Source organism: Cryptomeria japonica, chromosome 1, assembly GCF_030272615.1.
Source record: "Cryptomeria japonica chromosome 1, Sugi_1.0, whole genome shotgun sequence".
Taxonomy (NCBI): Eukaryota; Viridiplantae; Streptophyta; class Pinopsida; order Cupressales; family Cupressaceae; genus Cryptomeria; species Cryptomeria japonica.
Window position 1 is genome coordinate 699,875,133 of NC_081405.1, and position 14,194 is coordinate 699,889,326.

Consider the following 14,194-nt stretch of genomic DNA (forward strand, 5'->3'; position numbering starts at 1 on the left):
AGACTCTATTAAGTCACAGATTAAAATTTGGGACTAAAAAGCTAGTAAATAAACTATTTGAGAAAGACATTTATGGTTTGGTTCAAAAGAAAAGCTCTGATTAATTTTAACTGATTTCTTTTCCCCTCAAAAGCTCAAGCAAACGAACTTTGGAAATCTTGGCACATTGACGTATGTCTAATGAAATTAGGCATTTGACTGACTCTTAAATGGTGTGTATGCTTTTGGGTAATAGGGAAAACATGATTACCTTTATGAATAGATTATGTTTTCCTAGGCAATCTATTTGGAACCCATGTGTATAAAATATGTTTTTGATTAAAGGTAAAACAGGTTTTGAATGGACCCCAAAACCCTTTACAAAATGACCAACAACAGACCACATGTCTTCATCGAATCAGCAGCCACCGGTTTTGAAGGGTTTTTGACACCCTATACATAGCAAGATAACAGTCAAACTGCAACAAAACAGAACTACGAGACATCAAGTCCACAAACCATAGAAACTACAACAGGCAGCTAAACAATGCCTGACTTTTTCCTATTAATCAGCACCCTTTTAACCCTAGGATGGGACTTTGAAACTAATTTAGGAAGACCTCTCTTCCTTCTACAGACGTTTGTCCAAGAAACGTCTTCATCTAGATCAACAGATTGAGGAGAAGCGACATAATCCTCCCCCACCACCACCTTCAAGGGAGTTGCATGTGAAGTGGACAAAGAAAAATCCAATGGAGAAAGCTCCATCAACTTAGTAAATCACAAGGCCTCCTGACCTCCCACAGTTAAGTCTGTGCATTGAAAGAGGAAACCACAGCTTGAGAGAGAGGGAGTGCTCTTCCCAAAACCATAGCCGATCCTCCAGCACAATCTCCAAGTCCTCAACAGAGATGAAACCTCCAATAAGGAAATCCCTAGCACAAGGGTAAAGGTCAATATGCTCCTTGGTGAGAGGCCTCCAAGAATCTAAAACCAATAGATGCAAATCAGGGAGGGAAGGCCAAAGCCCATTGAACCTGCAAATAAGACTGGTGAGAAAAGAAAATCTTATTTTCAACCATCTCTTTAACACAAACCACAACTGGAGGAGCAAGTGTGCAAGGCAGCGGGCAAGCCTTCCCACACAAGGAGGGCACTGTCGAACTCACCACATCAGCAAAGGAGGGACCACGATTCGCCACCACAGAGGAAATAACATTGAGTGATGAACCAGAGACAAGTTGCGATCTAGCGGCAAGTGATGAAGCATCACTGGATGGTGAACCATTGGCAAGTGGCCCAGAATGCAGAAGGGTTTCAGCAGAGGATGGGAGCGGCATCTTGGGAAGCGCACACAAAATATGTTAAACCATTAGATCATTTGTGCTCGAGTGGCACATCCTACAGCCTAGGTAAGGTGAACTCTTCCCAAATATTTGTAAGTGCGTCAAAGTTTAACATGATAGAGCTGACGACCATAATGCATCTTGGTCAAACAGATGAGCAAGATGGTAAGGTGAACTCTTCCCAAATATTTGTAAGTGCATCAAAGTTTAACATGATAGAGCTGATGACCATAATGCATCTTGGTTAAACAGATGAGCAAGATGGTAACATTCCTAGATAAACCAGCTTATGTAGGTATAAGCATAGGGCCGGCACATCAAGACATTTGGATGCTTGACAGCATATATTAGATCCAGGTTAAGAAGAATGTGCACTGACCATAGTCTGACTAGATGGGTACCAGTGCGTGTATGGGAGTTGGATCATTTAAAAAAAAATAGATGGGCACTTAGAGATACCAATATAATAATAATAAAAATTCATGAAATTTAAAATATTAAAAAACAAATCATAAAACATATAATTTAAATAACAGAAAATTCAAGTCAAAGCTTATAAACTTATAGCTTAAATTATTGAAGTTTTAACTTATATTGTAGAACTTAAAAACTATAATTTTAAGTTTCTGCCACAAACTGTTTCAAAACTGTCATGAGAGTTTTGTTTTACCCATGACAGTTACATTTTTGCATCGGTGGTTCTGAAATCACCAGTTTGCATGATATGGAGGTTTCACCCGTTTTGTCTATATTTGAGAACTAATGGTCTTGGATGATGTCTCTTTCCATTCTAGGCAGTTTATTGAAAGGAACTTTTTTAATGAAAGAAATGGAGAAAAGGATAGAAATCAATGTAACTTATTGTAGAAAGTCCAGCTCTTTTAACCTTTGTTATTGTTCTGTTTTGATGTTGCAAGTGGTTAGAATTGAATTTTCATGGAGTTGCAGGTCCGGTATAGATGTTGAGCTAAATTGTTAATCTGCCACGAAGGCTTGGTGACGTTCAACTATTTGTAAAAGATTGAATGTGGTGAAATGAGAAGGGGGAATCCTACTATTGCTAGAGTTGTGTGTTCCCCATTAAGCGTTTCTTCAGGGAAAATCAGATTTTTTTTGGTATTAGTCCTTTTCCTTGCTTGTTTCATTTTTGTTTGTCATTTCCTTAAGTTCATATGTTTATTGGATGATTTCCAGGAATTAGTTGTTTTAAGCTCGAATACAGTTTTTTTTTTTCTAACATGGAGATTGACTTTAGAGTTAGTGTTATTGTATCCATTGTTGAAGAATTGCTAGTGGACTATACGTACTAGTTTTCATATCAAATTGTTTCCAGAGCAAGTTTCAGTTTCTTGGCCATTAACAAGGTCAAGTGGAAGTGAAGATTTAGTCCTGTTTAGGCCGGAGACAGGTACTAGAGTTCGGAATAGACTGGCAAGACATGGATGAAGATGAAGCAAGATTTGCAGGTTGGAAGGTGCTATGGCCCAAAGTTCTCTGTTAGTAGGAACATTAGATATGTTGGAAAATATTATTTTAATTCTATCTTAGATACTGAGAATTGCTTATGAACACATAAGCAATAGAGGGAATCCAAAGTCATCAAGCAAGAATTAAAAAAGCCATTTCCTAGTCAAAATAGCTCTCTTTTCCAGCCTGAATCAAAGATGGACATTTAACCACTTGATGGAATGGATAATGCAGATAGCTAGATCAATAGATAGCTCAAATGGAGGCCTATTCCAATTTCCATAGGTTGAATGAACGCCACCAAATCTCACAAGTCTAGAAGTATGCAATCATGCTCTTACATGGTAAGAAAGCTAAGAATCATCTTTGGGATCATTTAGAGTCTCACCACAAATTTCCAAATGAGAATACTTCAAGAGCTGTTTAAGAATTTTTTCTATCCCATGCTCGGTGAAGAAGGCTGGCCATTCAATGACATTTTCATTGACAAAGGTAAGGACAAAATGTACAAGAGTATATGAGTGAATGTCAGAAAAAAGTGGTTCAACTTGGAAAATGTGTGACCGATTTGATGATGTAGATTGGTGGGTATTTTGGGCAATTCAAGAGGCATGTTTTGATGGCTGGGATATCAGTAAGGAATGTGTTAAGTGCATTGTTTGGAGATGGGCAAGAAAAATAATGCCTGATCATAAAAAAATAGGATAAAACACAAGGAGTTGGTGACGAGCAAGGCAAGAAAAGTGCCACAGCCATGGTCAAAGAAAACAACAAAGAAAAATAACTTAGTCATTGTGGGAAAGATAGGAGTATTGATGAGATGCCAAATCCTTTCTATGATAACATGAACTCTTCATACGGAGGAAAAGAGATGAGTGTATGTTCGTCATTATGGCAATGATGGGAGTATTGATGAGATGGCAAATCCTTTCGATGATAACATATTTGTGGGTATCAAGGTGAAGCCTACTCCATAATTTTTTTACATTAAAATTCAGCTCAAGGTGAGAAAAATAGCTGCTTTACTTGGTACATGTTCTACAGCAAATATGATTTATCAAAAACTAGTGACCAAACTTTTCTGGGAAAGGCACTCAAATCCATATTCCTTGGGCTGGTTGAAAAAATGGAGTTGAAATTTTAGTGAATAGACATTGTAAATTAGATTTGGGCTTAACTAGAAGTTAATTAATTGTAGGTGCCATTCCCTCTGAAAGTTTGTGGGACCATATTTGGTAGCCCATGTCTCTATCTTTGTGATGCTATTTTCTTTAGGAGAGGGAACACATACAAATCGTTTAAAGAGTTTTTCTTCTAAAATTCTACCATCGGCAAGTTCAAGGTTTCCATGATGATTGCTTCATAAGCTAGTGTTTGATTATTGTTAATGAGAATTTTGCATTGCTTGTGTGATAACAAAAAATGTTTAAATAAAAAATAGTCCCTAGGTTGCACACAAACAAGAAACAAAAGTTTGTTTCATCTAATACAATTGTTTAGTGAGCTCCGTCAAGAGCTTGAGAGATTGTCACAAAACTAGAGCGATATAGTATTAGATCTATTGGCAAAGTGCGGTGGAATCAATGAAGTTAGGACATCGTCGAATGCACCTATTGACTAGGGAGAAATCAACCAAGCATCTTGCCTTGCCATTCCTTGATGATGGTTTTGCCTACAAAAGATTGCACTTAGTGAATATGTGTGAATTACAAGGATTTAAACAAGATAGCCATCAAGAATAGGTATCAACTAGCATGATTGATGATCTCTCGGATCAATTAGAGCAATGTTAGATACCTAACTAATGTTTAAGATAAAATGAGGGTTCTATGAGAATTTGGTACTTCTATTTAGGGTATGTAATGTATCAACATCATTTATAAGGTTAATGAATAAGTTATTATTGTCATCTAGTGATTTGTGTTAGACTTTGGTTAGATGATATCTTAGTTTTAAGGACTCATGAGAGACATTTGCTGCATCTTAAGTTAGTCTTTCATTATTCTACTCTGCCATTTTTCAACATGATATCAAAACATTTATAAATTCGGGTTGTGACTTGATGATTCTCTTTGCAATCTGCATCATTAGCCAATGTATCTGCAAGCAACAATACTTCTTGATGAACCACTGTATGTCATGCGTCCAAATCTCGATTGCTTAAACCTTTGCCACTAATATTATTAAGCAAGGTGAGTCTATAAATTAAAAAATGAGGGTTTTTTTTTGAATTTTTTATTTGAAAAATCCAATGATTTGATCCACGTGGGAAATTAAAATAATGCTGCCCATCTAATTTTGCACTAGCCACCAATAAGTAGAAAGCTTTGAATTGTTGGAAAGTGTCAAGTTTGGAAATTATTTTTTAAATCATAGTAGACATTTCTTATTGTTTAGAAGTGGAGCATTCTTCAATGCTGCCAAATGAATGGTTAGCCATTGCTAAGCCCTTCATATCTAAATAAATTGTTTGGAGGAAAATTGTCGAGGTAAAGTTAGTCATAAAATTACATAGTTTTTTAATTCAAGATGGATTATAGAGTCATTATCTTACTCACATAAGCATGTTAAGGTCTCTCATTAGATAATTTGTAGAATTCAAGGTTATAATAGATGACAAGGATGTTATAACCATTTTGTTAAAAAAAGCTGCCTTTTAAAATACAATAATGTTACTTTTACTTAATCGAATACATTCTCAAACTCTAGAAAATCTAGTTTCAGCTCTCTTAGGTGAATAAAATAGAACAATCACTAGATACATAAAAGGTGATATCCAACAAGAGAGTATATTGAAACAATCATAGAGGATTGGATAACAATAAAGGGGAGATTGAATATTATCATTACAAGAAAATAGGTCACACAACAAAGAATTATAGAATTCAAGCCACACAACTTGGAATTGTAGAATTCAAGCCAATGCTATTTTCAAGGGAAAGAAAATCAAATTTAGTTAATATTGTGAGATTTTGCCAAGATCAAGGGCACAATCAAAAACATAAAAGAGAGACAAAAGTATGACAAGAACAAATTGTATTCTCATCAATATGCAAATGATCAACTCGATTAACCAATACAATGAATATGGGCTTGCTTATATAGGCAAGACCATATGGATATGTAAGCACACAATCATGACATGTGGCTCAATGAGAAACAAGGGTAGGTAAGAAAAACTAGGGGTAGGTAGGAGAAATAATATAATATTCCACAAGAGGTGGATGACTCACCGAATTTGGAGTGTAACAACAAGATAAGACCACAAAAGGTGGAATTTCTCCTGCAAGCTATATCCCTATGTGCACACTTCCCTAAGTGTTTCATATCCAAATTACGATGAGATGCATTATCCTAAGTTAACTTAAGTAAAGTGTAATAATATACACGATGAATAATTATTTACACCAACACCCCCCCCCTTAAGTCCAACTTAGGGTAATGAAGACTCAAGTCAACAATGCAAGATGGGTCCTGACTACTAGGCCATGATAGGTACCCGACCATGTACAATATGCAAATGCAAGCAAAACTATGCAATGCAATCTCTCACAAACGGATAAAGGGAGAAAACCCAATGGGAACCGCCGCCACCCCCCCCCCCAAAAAAAAACACCCCCCCCTAAAAAAAAAAGAGAGATGAATGTACAAAAAGACTCTCAAAGAAGAAGGACAAAACCTCAAAGAGGAAAAAGTCCCCCCCATAAGAGAGGAAGGAGAAGTCAATTGACCCCCCCTAATGAGACATCCCTATTGATATTTTGGTATGGTTTTGTCATTAATGTCAACACCTACTAACACTTATCAACTCTGGCACTTTGGAGAATCGACAACATTCACCAGCAAGCAAATGACTCATGTACAGTCATCGGTATCTGGTACACCGACATGATATAATGATCACCGACACTTGGAATGGCATGGAAAACACTTGGTTATGTCGAAGACATCATTTGGACACTTTGTCTTTGAGATTTGTTTATTGGCATATTCGTATTTGCATATTTGTTGTTACTGACAAATAGGTCCAAGTTACACACTAGCAGGATTATCTTTTCCAGATCAATATGACACGCTATGGAGATGATTTATTATTGTTGTAAATACATCAAGCCGACATGTTGAATCGGTTATTGCATCATATATTGTTTTAATTATAAATTGATTTTATTGTGATATCTTTTAGAGCCGACCTACTACAATTGGTCCTAGGTTATGATATAAATGTAAGATCTTATTTGTAAGATCGTGTGTGGAATGCGAAGAAGAATTGTAAGAAGGTATATGCAAGAATAAGCAGAGCTATACACAGAGACATCATTTGAAGGTGAAGCAAGGTTTTTGTGAAAGCATATTAGAACTACACCGGTACTGAATCCAACATATGAAGATGTTATTTTGAGTAGTACATTCTTATTGGATTTAACCATCCAATTGTAGTCAGTGTGACTCCTATTTTGTGTTTGAGCAGTGAGCTCTAGGCGCTTGGCCTTTCTGAATGTGTAGACCCCATTTGTATAAGCTTACTATCTGCAGTAGTATCATCTGATTGTGGGTAAGGTTTCCCACCATGATTTTTCCCCTTACAGGGTTTCTGTTGTGACCATTTCACACATCGCCCCATTAGAATGGGGACCCCCTCTTTTTAGCTTTTGTTTTGCTTGTTCTTCTCTCTGCTTTTAGGGTTTTGAGTGAGTGAGTTGTCTGTCTGGACTAGGGCTAAACCTTAGGAGTTTCTTTTGGATGTTATTCAAACTGAGTCTAGTCGAATTTTGGAAAGTTGTTAAGCGTCCTCCCGAAGAATTGAGATGATTGAAATAAGGTAAGTCTTTTAGGAGAGTCAAATAGGTCTCAGGTTAGGTCTAATAAAGGTTAGGGTAAGATCCAATTTTGACTAAGTGTTAGCATTTTTGAAGGTAAAATTGTGTGTTCTTGCCTAGATGAGTTTTGATCAAATATTTGAAGCAAGATGATGCCTGAAACAGAGAAATCGCTCCTGACCCTCAGAGAGGGCCCGTGGCGAAATTTATCCTGAGTACCATTTCTTGTTTTTGATGAACTTGCTAACTGGTTCCTGACCTTGAAAATGACCTGACTTTGCCTTGTGAAGCAGTTGGAGACTTAAATTTGAAGCAGTTTGGCCAAAAGGGGTAAAATCGCTCCTGACCCTCAGTGAAGGCCCAGGGCAAAAATGTTGTTTAAATCATATTTGTCACTGACTTTTCTAAATTGCTTTGTGCAGGGTCTCCTGGAAGGATGATTGAACGTGACTTGATGCTTTGGATGGTTTGGAGACGTGAAAGATGGTGAATTTTGGAAACTAAGGAAAAAATCGCTACGGACCCTCAGAGAGGGCCCACAGTGAGATTTTGATTTCCTTCATTTTGCAATGAAAAGAGACCAAGTTTTGATCATAAATGGATAATAAATGACTTTCTCCACCCACCTGAGGAAGTTTTGGCTAGAAATGATGAAGGACCTTGTTGAAAACAGAAAAAAATCGCTCCTGACCCTCAAAGAGGGCCCACAACGAGAAATCTTATAAGGGTCATTGCAAGCCTTATTTGCCTGATTTGAGAGGTCAAGAGCATGATGAAGGATAGAATGAACATAATGAAGTATCCAGACTTGATCAAAGATGATGAATTGAAGGAGTTTCGCCCAGGAAAGGAAAAATCGCTCTTGACCCTTAGAGAGGGCCCACAACGATTTTCTTTGTGTGCACATTTTTGGACCTTTCTTGGACATGAATTTTTATTCATAGCAAAGAAAAAGACGATATCTCCCTTTGCAAAGTGATTTTTAGATGAAAAGTGAAACATTTTGGTCCAGGTAGCAAAAATCGCTCCTGACCCTCAGAGAGGGTCCACAGCGAGATTTTCAAATATGCATTATTCTTACAAGATCAAAGTGATTTTATGATTGGAAGGGATGAAGGAAAGCATGTTCTATCCGTTGAATATAATTTGGAGGATCAACACAATAAGAAATCAACCCAAAATGAAAAAGTCGCTCCTGACCCTCACTGAAGGCCCACATCGAAAAATCGCTCCAGACCCTCAGAGAAGGCCCATAGCGAGAAACCTAAAATGGGAATTTTTCATCCAAGTTTGAGGAAGGCTAAGGTTAGGCATGGGTTTTAAACGATGTTTGAAAATCCTTGAAGTGAAAAGAAATCGTTAAGAATCAAAATTTTGAAGGCAATTACAAAAATTTCTACGGACCCTCAGAGAGGGCCCATAGTGATTTTCCAGTTTTCTCTCCTTGGTTTGAAGAATTGAGATAAAATCTTGCTTGGACAGGAGAAGAACGTGATGTGTTATGCCTTGGAGGTGATTTGAAGATTAAAAGATAAAGGAATTTGCCTAAAACCCAAAAGTCGCTCCTGACCCTCACTGAAGGCCCACAGCGAGATTTTCAAAAAAGGCATGTTTTCTTCAAAATGGTGCTAAGGCAAGGTTAGGACAAAGAGAAAAGACCTCCAAGAACAGGATGAATATTATTTTGCCTTCGAAACTTGATGATGTTGGTCAGAAAATGAAAAGTCACTCCTGACCGTTAGTGAAGGCCCACAACGAAAAATCGCTTCGGACCCTCAGAGAGGGCCCATAGCGATATTGTTGAAAATCCTCATTTTACCTTGCAACAACAAAGCGAATTTGGTTGAAGTGGATTAAGGAAGGACATTGCCAAATGATGAATAAAGTTTTAATGAAAAATGATGAAGAATCAAGCCCAATTTGCAAAAATCGCTCTTGACCCTCAGAGAGGGCCCACAACGAGAAACTTCAAAATCACACCTTTTCTCCAAAATTGGATTGAGCTAAGTTTGCAATTCAGTGAAAGGACCTAGTTGAAATGTCTTGAAGAAATTTTGGAGGTGGAAAAGTGCTAAATTTGAGCAAAAAATGAAAAATCGCTCCTGACCCTCAGTGAAGGTCCAGGGCAAAATTGACAATTCCACCTATTTTCCTCATGAAAAATGTCAAATTTGAAGTGCAACGCATCAACTAGATATCGATTTACCCTCCAGGAGATTTTCACGTCAAAATGTGAAATATTCAAGGCTAAAATTCAAAAATCGCTCCTGACCCTCCGAGAGGGTCTAGGGCGAAATCCTCAGGAAGTTTCATTAAGCCTTGTTTTAAAAATTAATATTCTCCAAATTGCATTTGATCACCAGAATTGCTAATTTTGAGGCATTTGAAAAAATTAAAATTAAATTGGCATTAAATAAAAGACATTTTGGCATTTAATAAATTAATTTTAAGCCTTAAAAAATCGAACTTCTATCTTGGAGGCATTTAAAATTAATTTTTATTAAATTAAAATTAAATATAAAGCACACAAGCCTTATTTTCATTTATTTTGCCAAGTCGGCCCCCCTTTTTTTGGAATTTTATTTATTTTAAACCTCTTTTTTGCCAAGTCGGCCTAGAGGGAGCAAAGGGGTGAGCGCTCTATATATTGGAGGTGTTTTTTCACAATTCAAATCATTCAATCATTGCCTTAAGAGTGAATTTGGAGAGCTAATTGGAGGTACGAAATCTGGTTTGCTTGGAGCGAATTTATTTCAAGTGTTGGAGACTAGAAGGGAGCGGAGTTGATTCTTTTGATGAAGAAGGAGGCACATTTTATCCAAGGGAGAACTTTGATCTACATTTTGCCTAGCGAAATTCATCTATTTTTGCATCATTTCTTAGAGTTTAATACTCAAGAGGAGGTATGGCGAAATCATCTTGACACCATTGTTGAAGATTTGAATTTTGAACATTTGTTTTGAAAAATCTAAGTTTTGCATGGTTAATTAGGAAATGATAACTCAAGATTTATCATGAGGTTTCCTAATTAAAATCTTAAATCTTCTTTTTTACTCTATATTTCTATGCTTCAAGATATATTACTAATTGTGAAATGTTGTGTAGGTGTCAAGATGGCGACTCCAAAGGCAAGAGCATCTACTAGTCACCCGGCTCTCATGAAGGAAGATCAGAAGAACGACGAATTTGAGACCAGGATCGTATCCAAATGGAGTAATATCAGAGATACCAACTTGGGAAACTTCAGTGTGAAGAAGAAGTTTCGAGAGGTCCCCTACATTGGCAAGCCATCACCTATTGCGAAGAAGATTATTGAAAGTGGCATCATCAAGGCGACAGGTTTCCCTCCAACAGTCCAGTGTCATGAGCTGATGATCGAGTGTGCCCGCCATTATGACTCACAATCGAGATCGATCGTATCCAAGGAAGGAAACACTTTAGCTTACCTTTTAGAGGAGGCTATAAGTGAGGCTCTCCATCTTCCAGAGCATAAAGATATGATTTACAAAAATTTAGAAGGAGCCAGGTCAATGTATGAAGATGATCTTGACACCTGTTTGAACCTCATCAACAAGAATTGGTTGCTCAAAAGTCATCCTCACCTGAACAAGATTCCCAATACACCGCATAGGATTGATTTCCAAGAGGAGTACAGAGATTTGATAACTTGGCTCAATCGAGTTACAGGGGCTCCTCAAGCCTTCTACTTCGAGAAGTGGATGTTCTTCTTCATTCAAGTGATTGTCCAAGGAAAGGGAACGATTCATTGGGCCAAAATAATTAGCAATAGCCTAGATGTGCAGTTGAGAAGACTAAGGCCTACCAAGTCATTCCACATGAGCTCATATGTTATATATGCCTTGATCAGGAGTTTTGAGTATGCAGGGCTACCTCACAGAGGAGTGATCGGAAGAGGACCCGGAGAAGTGAGAGTTTGTGACTCTTATGTTCATCTGCATCATCCACCTAGAAGTGACTACAAGTTAGTCAATGATACCTTCACGATGAACATCACTAGGATATTGCAAGGCGGGATTCACAATCGACTATCTCCGGATGCACAAGAGCTTGTGAAGAGGTATGGTGCTTGGTTCATCCAATTTCAAAAGTTTACATACATCAGAGTTCAAGGATGTCCTTCACCTCCTTACATGTTGCCAAGCTATCCGACAGATAGAATAGTGCTACTTGAGGTAACCAGACAATTGGTAGCTTGTGCAAAGGTATCCAGACACAATCATGGAAATCGAGTGCCCGTACCTATCATATTGGGGAATTCAGTTGAGGTATGTCCTAATACTCAAGCTTCAGAGGATGCAGAGAAGGAATTAGCCCTGTATTCATTCACCTTCTTTGCCCCATGGGAGAATTTTGATCCTTATGGTTATATGAAGGAGACAGTTGCTAGGAAGTACGGACATGAGTTTTAGGTGGAAGACTTTTGGATGAATCTCTCAAGTGATTTAGAAGTGAAAAGAAAGATGCATTCCAGATTACCTTTAGATTTCATCAGGAAATGCAAAGTTTACAGAGTAGTCGATCAATCTCAGGACAATGGCAGACATCTCCAGTCATCCTATGACAAAGAAGATAAGAGAGTGAAGATAGATTGGAGCGAGCCTGAGATTTTGGACTTGAGAGCTTTGATGTCTCTAGTTTTGTCATGTACTCACAGATGGGTGGATGTACAACATCAGAAGTTAAGAGAGCAGAACGTACCAATGACTTTTACTTTGGAGGAAAGACCAGAAGAAGGAGAAGCAAGCATAAGTGAAGACAATTCTCATCCTAGAGGTGCAAAGAGGAAAGAAAGACTTGAGAAAAGAGAATCCTCCAAGAAGAAGCAAGAGGCCAATCGAGATCGCCCATCAGGCACATCTTCTCGACATGGAAAGAAGGCAAGTCAAGCTGAAGGTCAAGAGAAGATGGTACCTGAGATTGATGAATCTATGGAATCCATGGTACAAAATGATAAGCCAAAGAAGGGACAAACACCTCAACATTCATCAGGTCAACCTCTACAAATTGATGAGCTACAAGAGGATCAGGGAAATGATGATGAAGTGACATCTCCTCTCTAAGAAGATGAACCACTAACTAAAGAAATACAAGTGAGAGAGACAATATCTGCCATTCCAGATTGGTTGAAAGAGAGACTGACAAGGGTGATTGTGATTGAAGAAGAAGAGGATGTAATTGACTTAGAGAGCCTTATAGGACATTCTCAAGAAGTAACAGAGAAGAAGAAGGCCACCAAGATGTCCAAGGCGATCAAGGATGAGACAGGATCCAGGAAATTGCAGATAGCTACGCCAGTGGTGGACAAGTATGAAGGTGAAATTCTCGCAGATGAGTATGATGTAGAAACATTTGAGCTTGGTCCACTCACTTATGAACAGGCGATGGATGAGGCAACTGATTCATTTGAAACACTTAAGGGCAAACTTAAAGAAGAAATGGAAAAGAATAGGAAGCTTGAGAGAGAGGTCGGTGCTTGGAGAGGCTATTTTAGTCATCTCAATCAGCCCTTGAGACGTCAGGATCCAATAGTATCTCTTGTGCAAGAACTTCCTCTAGAATCGGTTGGCGAAGCAAAAAGAGTCAAGAGCTTGGTTCAGCTTATGAGCTCTTGGATTGACAAATCCCACACGGTAGCTATTGAATTCACAACAAGAATGATGAAGACAATCCATCGAGCTATCCAGGTCCTTGAGATCATCCACAATCTAATGATAACTGTAGCCGCTTTCACTCACACTAGAGATGTTATCATTCCTGTTCTGCAAGTAATCAGACAAAGACCAAGGAAGATCCTAACACAGGAAAAGTTAATGGATGGAGGAACTCATAACCTACTTCAGTGGTCAACTCTACTCCAGATGAAAGAGGTTCTTTTCGAAGACATCAACATCAAATGCAGTCAAGTTGAAGGTGTCATCCATCCAATTCAGGATAAAGTGTTTGAAGTATTGTGTACCATCCTTGGCCGACGAATCGAGATTGAGACAGATGTGGACATCCAAGAGTTGGAAGATAGAATCAAGGTCATCTTTTGCAAAGATGAGAATGTCATCACAGATGAGCAACGAGATCTAATGTTCACTACTATGCTCCTGATTGAGAAGATCAAAGAACTTGAACCTGGATGGGAAGCGACTCTTCTCATTGCCTTTGATCAGGTTATTCACTTGGAGGAATGAATAAAGAATCTTCCTGAGATTCCCATTGCTGAGGTTGAAGGAATTGTGTCCAGATTCGTTGCATATGCTAAGAAAGAGCATTGGAAAGGGAACAAGGTTCTAGATGAAAGGTTGTTATAGAATGATGTGGCATCTTAATTATCATTGGTCTATGTTTCCTCGACTTTTGTGCCAATTAAATATTTGGCTATGCATTTAATAATGTTCATCTAAAAATGGAACTTTTTGTAACAAACCCTAATTAGAGTTTAGGTGTCAGAATCTCAGCCATTGATCTTCTTTCGATCTGGGCCGTCCATTGTAATTGAGGATGCTATATATACCCTCACTCATTTTCATTTTGTCATTAGAAATTAGATCATATTAGATATTAGAGAGATAG